General features: G+C 38.3%; 1 non-coding gene across 1 annotated transcript; it reads right to left on the bottom strand.

Moving 5' to 3' along the window:
- Positions 1-1070: 1070 nt before the first annotated feature.
- Positions 1071-1177, bottom strand: LOC141669062 (small nucleolar RNA R71). Its single transcript, XR_012553361.1, has one exon. It is a non-coding gene; the product is annotated as a small nucleolar RNA R71 (small nucleolar RNA).
- Between the last annotated feature and the right edge of the window lie 8826 nt (positions 1178-10003).

Genomic DNA, 10003 nt, shown 5'->3' with positions numbered 1-10003 from the left:
CTCTTTGGTGGATGTCTGGTAGTATGGTATTCGTACAACGAAAGTTGGCGTTTATCAGTTTCGTGTTATCTGATTAGTGTCATCACCATTGCATGCTAAGGATAAGAACAATAAGGCTATTGAATGAAGTATTTAATGAAGTTAGAATCCCATGTTTATCATATATATTAATTCAGTCAATCTTATTCCCTTAGTTATAATTGTTAGCTTAATTTTTAGTTATAAACAACCTCAATTCGTTATCGTCTTAGCATTGAATAATAACCATATATTGTTGTTTAAGTGCATAAATTAATTAGTTAACCAAAGCCAGTCTCTGTGGGAACGAACTAGAAAAAATTCTATATTACTTGCGAACGCGTATACTTGTGTGTATTATTAGCGCGTATTTAGTGACTAACAAGTTTTTGGCGCCGCTGCTGGGGACTGCAGTGTTAATATATAGTTTATGTGCTTTCCATCAGTGGTTGTTAAAGTTCATTGACTCGGACATTGTTACTTATTCATTTCCTTGCTTATTTCAGGTACTCTAACGAAGGTGTATACATACGAGTTCGCGTACTCATAAGATAACACTGGATAAAGCCGAGGAAGAAGTTGTGGTAGTTCGAAAGGAAGTTTTTGAAGAAGAAAAGAAGGTAGAAGAAGAAGAGAAAGTCGAGGAACCAGCTTTAGTAGAGATGGGTGATCAAGCAGAAAATCCTAAGGCTTTGATGGACTATTCTCAGCCTAAGATCAATGACATTCAGTCAAGTATCATCAGGCCAGCCATCAGGGCTAACACTTTTGAGATCAAGTCAAGCACGATTCAGATGATATAGAAATCAGTTTAGTTTGGGGGTTTTCCTAATGAAGACCCCAACATGCATATCAGGGATTTTATCGAGATATGTGACATTTTCAAGTTCAATGATGTGACTGAAGATGCTATCAAGTTGCGACTCTTCCCGTTCTCTCTGAGGGACAAAGCTAAGTGCTGGTTAAATTCTCTACCAACAAGGTCTATCACCACTTGGTAAGATCTTGCTCAAAAGTTTCTCACTAAATTCTTCCCTATGGCAAAGATTGCTGCAATCAGGAATGCTCTTACTCAATTTGCTCAGCAAACAGGAGAATCTTTGTGTAAGGCTTGGGATCGATATAAGAAGTTGCTAAGGAAGTTCCCACACCATGGCATGCCTGATTGGATGATTATTAACTGTTTCTATAATGGATTGGGTGCTACTTCTAGACCCGTGCTTGGTGCAACATCAGGAGGAGCCTTGTGGGCTAAGAGCTACGATGAAGCTTATAAACTTATTGAACTGATGGCTGCTAATTACCAGAATCCTTCCCAGAGACTGACTCGGGGAAAGGTAGCAAGAATTCTGGAGTTGGATGCAGCAACTGCTATAGCGGCCCAACTTAAGGCTTTGATGATGAAGGTGGACACTTTGGCTAATCATGGAGTTAATCAAATCGCTAGTGTCTGTGAGCTTGGTGTTGGTGCACATTAGACTGATTAGTGTGCAATTTCTAGTGAATCAGCTCAGTTTTTGAGCAACTTTCAGCATTCACAGCAACCTGTACCATCCACTTATCATCCCAACAACCACAATCATCCTCATTTCAGTTGGAGCAACGCTCAGAATGCGGTTCAACAGCCTTATCAGCAGTATCCAGCTAAGCAGTACAACCCCCCTGATTTTCAGCAACCGCAATATGCACCAAGACAACAACTCCAGCTGCAACAAGCTAATGAAAAATCTGAATTAGAGGAGTTGAAGCTTATGTGCAAAAATGAAGTTGTTCTTATCAAGACCTTGGAAAATCAAATTGGGAAAATTGCCAATGCCTTGCTAAATTGTCAGCCTGGTACACTACCTAGTGACACTGAAGTGTCAGGAAAGAGGGAAGCTAAGGAGCAGGTAAAGGCAATCACTTTGAGGTATGGAAATATTGCGAATCCCGAACAAACTCAAGCGTTGATTGAAGAAGCCGGGGCTGAGAAAGAAGTAGAGCAGCAGGAAGTAGAAGTGGAATTAAGGAAGACTACTGTTGAGCACACTCCTCCTGAAGGTAATATAGGGGAGAAACAGATCTATCCTCCACCGCCTTTTCTTAAGTGGCTCCAGAGGAAAAAGCTGGACAAGCAATTTAAGAAGTTTCTAAAGGTGTTCAAGAAAATTCATATCAACATACCTTTCGCTGAGGCTCTTGAGCATATGCCTAGTTATGTAAAGTTTATGAAAGGTATTCTCTCTCGGAAAGTGAAGCTAGATGATTTAGAGACTGTCGCTCTCACGGAGGAATACAGTGTTGTGTTGCAACAGAAGTTGCCTCCAAAGCTTAAAGATCCAGGAAGCTTCAATATTCCATATACTATTGGAAAAGTGTATTTTGATAGATGCTTATGTGACTTGGGAGAACATCAATCTGATGCCTTTGTCAATCTTCAAGCAGTTGGATTTACCTGATCCAAAACCGACTTATATGACCTTGTAGTTGGCCGACCGTTCTATTACATATCCGTGAGGTATTGTGGAGGATGTCTTGGTCAAGGTTGATAAACTCAACTTCCCTGCTGATTTAGTAATTCTTGATTTCGAGGAGGATAAGAAGATTCCCATAATCTTGGGAAGTCCTTTCTTGGAAACTGGTTGAACCTTGATAGATGTGCAGAAGGGTGAGCTCACAATGCATATGCTGGATTAGGATGTAACTTTTAATGTGTTCAATGCTATGAAATTTCCTATGGAAAATGAGGAGTGCGTAAAGGTGGAGTTGGTCGATTTTGTGGTTACTTCAGAACTTGATCAATTGCTAAGGTGTGATGCCTTAGAAAAAGCCTTATTGGGAAATTCAGATAGTGAAGATGACGAAGGTGAAGAATAATTGCAATATTTGAATGCTTCTCCCTGGAAGAGGAAGATTGATATGCCTTTTGAATCTCTTGTAATGGAGGAATTAAACAAAGATCCTAAACGCCTCAAACCATCTATTGATAAAGCTCTCACTCTTGAGCTTAAGCCTTTACCTGAGCAATTGAGGTATGCGTTTTTAGGTGATGCGTCTACTTTTCCTGTTATTATTGCATCTGACCTTTCAGGTGGTGACAAGGAAAAACTTCTGAGGATTCTAAGAGAGTTTAAATCGGCAATTGGCTGGACTATAGCAGATACCAAGGGAATCAGCCCTTTTGACTGCATGCATAAAATTCTGCTAGAGGAAGGTAGCAAGCCTACGGTCGAGCAGCAAAGACGACTTAATCCAATCATGAAGGAAGTAGTGAAGAGGGAAATTCTTAAGTGGCTAGATGTAGGGATCATCTATCCTATATCTGATAGTTCATGGGTAAGCCCGGTTCAATGTGTGCCAAAGAAAGGTGGAATTACGGTGGTAGCAAATGAGAAAAATGAGCTTATTCCTACATGAACAGTCACGGGGTGGAGAGTTTGCATGGACTACAGGAAGCTGAACAAAGCCACTAGGAAGAATCACTTCCCTTTTCCCTTCATTGATCAGATGCTTGACAGATTGGTCGGTCATGTGTACTATTGTCTTCTGGATGGCTATTCGGGTAACAATCAGATTTGTATCGCTCCAGAAGATCAGGAAAAGACTACCTTCACTTGTCCATTTGGTACTTTCGCCTTCAGACGAGTTTTTTTTGGTCTGTGTGGTGCACCAGCCACATTTCATAGATGTATGATGGCCATTTTTTCTTATATGATTGGCCAGAATGTAGAGGTGTTCATGGATGACTTCTCTGTATTTGGCGATTCTTTTGATGAATGCTTGCAAAATCTTGGACATGTTCTCAAAAGGTGTGTTGAGACCAATCTGGTTCTCAGTTGGGAGAAATGTCACTTTATGGTGCGACAGGGCATTATTCTCGGGCACAAGGTTTCTAGTAAGGGTCTTGAGGTGGACAAAGCCAAGGTGGGGGTCATTGAGAATCTTCCTCCACCTATTTCTGTTAGGGGAATTCGCAGTTTTCTTGGTCATGCGGGTTTCTATAGGCGTTTCATCAAAGACTTCCCTAAGATTTCAAAGCCATTGTGCAGTTTGCTAGAAAAAGATGTCCCTTTCAAGTTTGATGACGAGTGCCTTGCAGCTTTTGAGACATTGAAGAAGAGTTTAATCACGGCACCGGTCATAACTGCACCTGATTGGAATGAACCTTTTGAGATGATGTGCGATGCAAGTGACTATTGTTGGGAATATGTTGTGAACTTGATGATTACATTAACAAAATACCTTAGTAGATTTAACTTAGTGAAAAATATAGCACCCGACGGATGATCAATTATAGTCCCAACGGATGATTCAATATAGTCCCGACGGATGATTCAATATAGTCCCGACGGATGACTAATTGATATCCTTCGAGTGAATAGCTTATGTAACAATAAGTCATGTAGCACATTTATGCAAACATCTTTGTATAGATTCTGGAGTAGCTTCTGAGTCATGTAGACTGCTAGTAGATGTGCAAAATAGGTTGATTAAATGTAAATATAAGATGTCTTGTAATTCTGCACAAATAAAATGGAGTCAAGTGATAAATGGCTACCCGACAGATGATTAACAAACCTACCCCATGAATGATCAACAAGGCAACCCGACATATGACAAGTATGTACCCGACGGATGATCGATTCAAACATCTGTTGACAATGACAACACAGTCACATGCAATGGGTGTTTGCAAAAGGAATGTGGTGGCCTGTTTAACAGGAAATGAAGAACAAAGGAGCATTACCATTTCCATGCAAGATTAAGAAGAGTTTCAAAGATGCTGGAATATAGTAGTGAAGCAGCATGGAGTTTGACTTGATAGTTTTTGTTTTATTATCCTGTCTTATTACCATGTAAACTTGGTGGTATATAAACCAAGTGTAGCCAGTAGAACAAAATAACTAAGCAAACACTTTTAGAAGAGAAATAGAAAAAGCTGTAACTGTTAAGAATTTCTCTATACTTTGTTTGTTCACTTGTAAAGCAGTTGTGAGACAATTTGTTCTTCACAGAGTTCTTAATTCGATATATATATATATATATATCTGGTGGATACTTTCAAATTCACCAGAAAGTTTTAAAGACTTGTGTTTTTATTACTTTATGTTTTTGATTTATTTAACTTGTGATTCCGCACCTTGTAAATCAAAACACTTATATATATAGTTTGAGTTAGAACATTTTATAGTTCAAGAAAAAGTTTACTAGAATTACATTCAACCCCCCTTCTGTAATTCTTGCTCCATTGTTAGGAACTAACAATTGGTATCAGAGCAAGCTCTTGAAACACAAAGAGTTTAAAGATCACAACAAACAACAAGATGAACAAGAAGGATGTTGGAGTCAAGATTCCTTTTCTGGACAAAGATAATTACCATCACTGGAAGGTAAAGATGCATCTTCATTTACTTTCTCAAGATGAGGCCTATGTGGATTATATAGAGAGAGGTCCTCATGTACCAATGAGAGCTACAACTGGAAATGAGCCATTAGTTACCAAGCCAAGGCATGAATGGTCAGATCCTGATATTGAACAAGTCAGGAAAGACAAGAAGGCCATAAATATTCTGTTCAATGGAGTTGATGGTGACATGTTTGATAACATCATTAACTGCAAGACAGATAAGGAAGTTTGGGATACCATTCAAATAATCTGTGATGGTACTGAACAAGTTAGAGAAAACAAGATGTAGTTACTAATTCATCAATTTGAGCATTTCCACTGTGAAGAAGGTGAAACTCTCACTGATATCTTTAGTAGATTTCAAAAGCTACTAAATGCTCTGAAGTTGCATGGAAGAGTCTACCAAACCAAAGATTCTAACCTCAAATTCCTGAGATCCCTTCCAAAAGAATGGAAACCAATGACAGTCTCCTTGAGAAATTCACAAGAATACAAGAAGTTTTCACTAGAGAGACTGTATGGCATTCTAAAGACTTATGAGCTTGAAATAGAGAAGGATGAAAGAATGGAGAAAGGGAGGAAGAAAGGAGGGTCCATTGCACTGGTTGCTGAGTTAGAAAAAGAGAAGGAGATGAAGATGAAAGATGTTGAGTCTACTTCAAAGGTTTGTGAAAACAAGGGCAAGGGGCTGGTAGCAGAAAATGAAGATTCTTTAAGCCAAGATGATATGGATGATATTGATGAACATCTTGCATTTCTTTCCAGAAGATTTTCCAAGCTCAAGTTCAAGAAGAACTTTGGAGCAGCTAAGCCAAATAGAAACATGGTGGATAAATCAAAATTCAAGTGTTTCAAATGTGGCTTGGCAGGGCACTTTGCCAGTGAGTGTAGAAAGTCAGATTCCAGCAAGAAGAAGTTTGAGCCTGTGGATTATAAACGGAAGTATTTTGAGTTGCTCAAACAAAAGGAAAAGGATTTTATTATACAAGAAAATGACTAGGCAGCAGATGGTATGGATGAGGATGAAGATGTCAGCTATGTCAATCTAGCCCTAATGGCCAAGTCTGATGAAATAGAGACAAGTTCTTCAAGCAATCAGGTAATCACCACTAACCTTGCACATTTATCTAAAACTGAGTGTAATGATGCAATTAATGATATGTCCACAGAATTATATCATTTGCGTGTTACACTTAAGTCCTTCACTAAGGAAAATGCTAAAATCAAATAAAATAATTTGTTTTTAAGTGAGAGGGATAATGTGTTAGAGTCTCAGTTTATTGAATTTGAAAAATTGAGAATAGAATGTAAAATTGCTTAGGATGAATTAACTGAGTCCTTGAAGAAAGAGGAGATTTTGAAGAAATAACTTGAACGAGAACAGTAGGTGATTAAAGCATGGAAATCATCCAGAGATGTCCATGCTCAAATTACCAAAGTTCAAGGTATTGAGTCCTTTTGTGATGCAGCCTGGAAAAAGAGTAAAGAGAAGCTGGAATCCAATATGGTTGAAGGATTGCTAATAGATGTAGACTCGATGGATGATGAGAGTCATCCGTCGGATAATCAAAAAGATTATCCATCGAGTGATATAAATTCTCATCCGTCGGCTATGAGCAAACCTGTGAGTAAAGCCAAACTTTCCAAGTTAAATGAAAAGTATGGATCAGTTTCCAAAAACTTTATTTCAGGAAAAATAAGTCAAGTGAAGAAGGAGAAGAAAGTGAATGTTGGTCATCTGTCCATCAAGCAATTGAATGACAGAGTAGAAAAGATTGAGGTTAAAACAGAGTCTAAATAGAAAATTAATAGAAATGGGAAAGTAGGAATTAACAAACATAACAACTACACACCTGATAAATATGCTCCTAGAAAAATCTGTGTTAAGTGTGATAGTGTTAATCATCTGTCTGTTAATTGCAAAATTGCCATGCCTACTTCCATATCTGTACCACCTCTTTTTCCCAACATGAGTGCTATGCCTTCTAGGCCTATGAATGCTATGTCTGCACATTATGTCTGCACAGAATATGAATGCACAATTTGCTAATATGCCATTTGCACCTAATCCTTATTATGCTACATTTAGTATGCCTCAAATGCCATTTAGCATGCCCTACTGGAATAACATGTTTGCAAATAGCATGCCATTTCCTGTTAATCAAAATTTGCATGATAATTTTATTTTAATGACTGGTTTCAAAGGTCCAACTCAGATGACTAAGGATGAATCTGATATCCCCAAGTCAAATGAGATAAAACCTAAGAAACAAAAGAAGAAAGCTAACAAGGAAGGACCCAAGGAAACTTGGGTACCAAAATCAACTTGATTTGGTTTTGATATGTGCAGGGAAAAAGAAAGAATCTGTGGTACTTGGATAGTGGTTGTTCAAGACACATGACTAGAGATTCTACCCTGCTCACAGAGTTCAAGGAGAGAGTTGGCCCAAGTATTACTTTTGGAGATGACAACAAGGGTTATACTGGGGGATATGGCTTGATTTCTAAAGACAATATCATCATTGAGGAGGTTGCTTTAGTGGATGGTCTCAAGCACAATTTGTTGAGTATCAGCCAGCTTTAAGACAAGGGCAATTCAGTAACCTTCAATTTAGAAGCCTGTGTTGTGACAAACAAGAGGAGCAACAAAGTGGTTCTCACGGGAGTGAGAAAAGGAAATGTGTACCTAGCTGACTTCAAGTCATTAAATGCAGAATCTGTTACTTGTCTTCTCAGTAAAGCAAGTCAAGATGAAATTTGGCTATGGCATAAGAAGCTGTCCCATCTAAACTTCAAGACCATGAATGAGCTTGTCAAGAAAGAACTGGTTAGAGGTAATCCTCAAGTGGAGTTTTCTAAGGATGGACTGTGTGATGCCTGCCAGAAAGGAAAGCAAATCAAATCATCATTCAAAAAGAAGCTTGATTCAACAATTGAAGAACCTTTGCAATTGCTACACATGGATTTGTTTGGACCAGTCAATGTGTTGTCCATCTCAAGGAAAAGATTTTTCCTAGTAATTGTGGATGATTTCACAAAGTTCTCTTGGACATATTTCCTAAAGTCTAAAGATGAGGCTAGTGAAATCATCATCAATCACATAAGGTAAATCAACAATCATCCTGATTTTAAAGTTAGAAGAATCAGGAGTGATAATGGAACTGAGTTTAAGAATTCTGTTATGAGAGCATTTTGTGAAGAGAATGATATTATGCATGAGTTTTCAGCAGCAAGAACTCCATAACAAAATGGAGTAGTAGAAAGAAAGAACAGATCACTTATTGAAGCTGCAAGGACAATGCATGAAGAATCAAAGTTACCAACATACTTTTGGGCTGAAGCTGTGAACACTGCCTGCTACACTCAAAATATCTCTTTGGTGAATCAAGCAAAATGCATGACTCCCTACCAATTGTTCAAGAACAGGAAACCAACTCTAAATTTTCTTCATGTCTTTGGCTGCAAATGTTATACCTTGAAGAATCAAACTGATCAATATGGGAAGTTTGATGCTAAAGCAGATGAAGGAATTTTTGTTGGATATGCTGTTGGTAAAGCATACAGAGTCTACAATCTGAGAACCAACATTGTTATGGAATCAATACATGTTGTGTTTGATGATAAAAAGATTGAAGGACTACAAGATGGAGATTACCATGAGAGCCTCAAATTTGATAATATGGAGATGGTTAGTGATGATAGTGATGATGAAATTGATCAGGAAACATTGACAAAGGATGTTGCAGAAAAATCTACTACTAATGAAGCACAAAATTCAACATATGTCGAGTTGCAAAATGCTTCATCCGTCGGGAGAGAATCTGCTTCATCCGTCGGGAGACAATCAGCCTCATCCGTCGGAACTCAAAATACACCATCTGTCGGGTCATCAAAAGAAGCTGAAAGTCAGAATAGATCACTCAAAGAAAGTTCCCATTTCCCAAATCAAAGATCCATAAACTCAGGGGGAGTTTCTAATAACCAAAACTCAATCACACATCAAGACAACAATGAGGCCTCTTTATCTAGAGCTAATCTATCTCAACAAAGAAAAAGGACAAAGGATCACCCCTTTGAGCTCATCATTGGTGATGTATCTTCTAGAGTTCAAACAAGGAGAGCAACTCAAGAAGAATGTCTATATAGCAGTTTCCTATCTAAGGAAGAACCAAATAAGGTAGAAGAAGCTTTGTTGGATCCTGATTGGATTTTAGCTATGTAGGAGGAGCTAAACCAATTTGAAAGGAATAAATTATGGAAGCCGGTACCCAAGCCTAAATGAGAGAATCCAATTGACACCAAATGGGTATTCAGAAATAAGATGGATGAAAATGGCATACTGGTCAGGAACAAAGCCATATTGGTTGCTAAGGGCTTTTTCCAACAAGAAGAAATATATTTTGATGAAACCTTTTCTCCTGTTGCAAGACTTGATGCCATCAAAATTTTCTTAGCCTATGCAGCCCATGCCAATTTTAAGGTCTATCAAATGGATGTCAAGGGTGTTTTTCTAAATGGAGATTTGGAGGAGGAAGTCTATGTGAGTCAGCCTCCTGGCTTTGAAGACCCAAATTTCCCAAATTATGTCTACTATCTTTT

Source organism: Apium graveolens, chromosome 6, assembly GCF_009905375.1.
Source record: "Apium graveolens cultivar Ventura chromosome 6, ASM990537v1, whole genome shotgun sequence".
NCBI classification, from domain to species: domain Eukaryota; kingdom Viridiplantae; phylum Streptophyta; class Magnoliopsida; order Apiales; family Apiaceae; genus Apium; species Apium graveolens.
The sequence above is the reverse complement of the archived record's forward strand: the minus strand, read 5'-3'. Positions and strand labels throughout refer to the sequence as shown.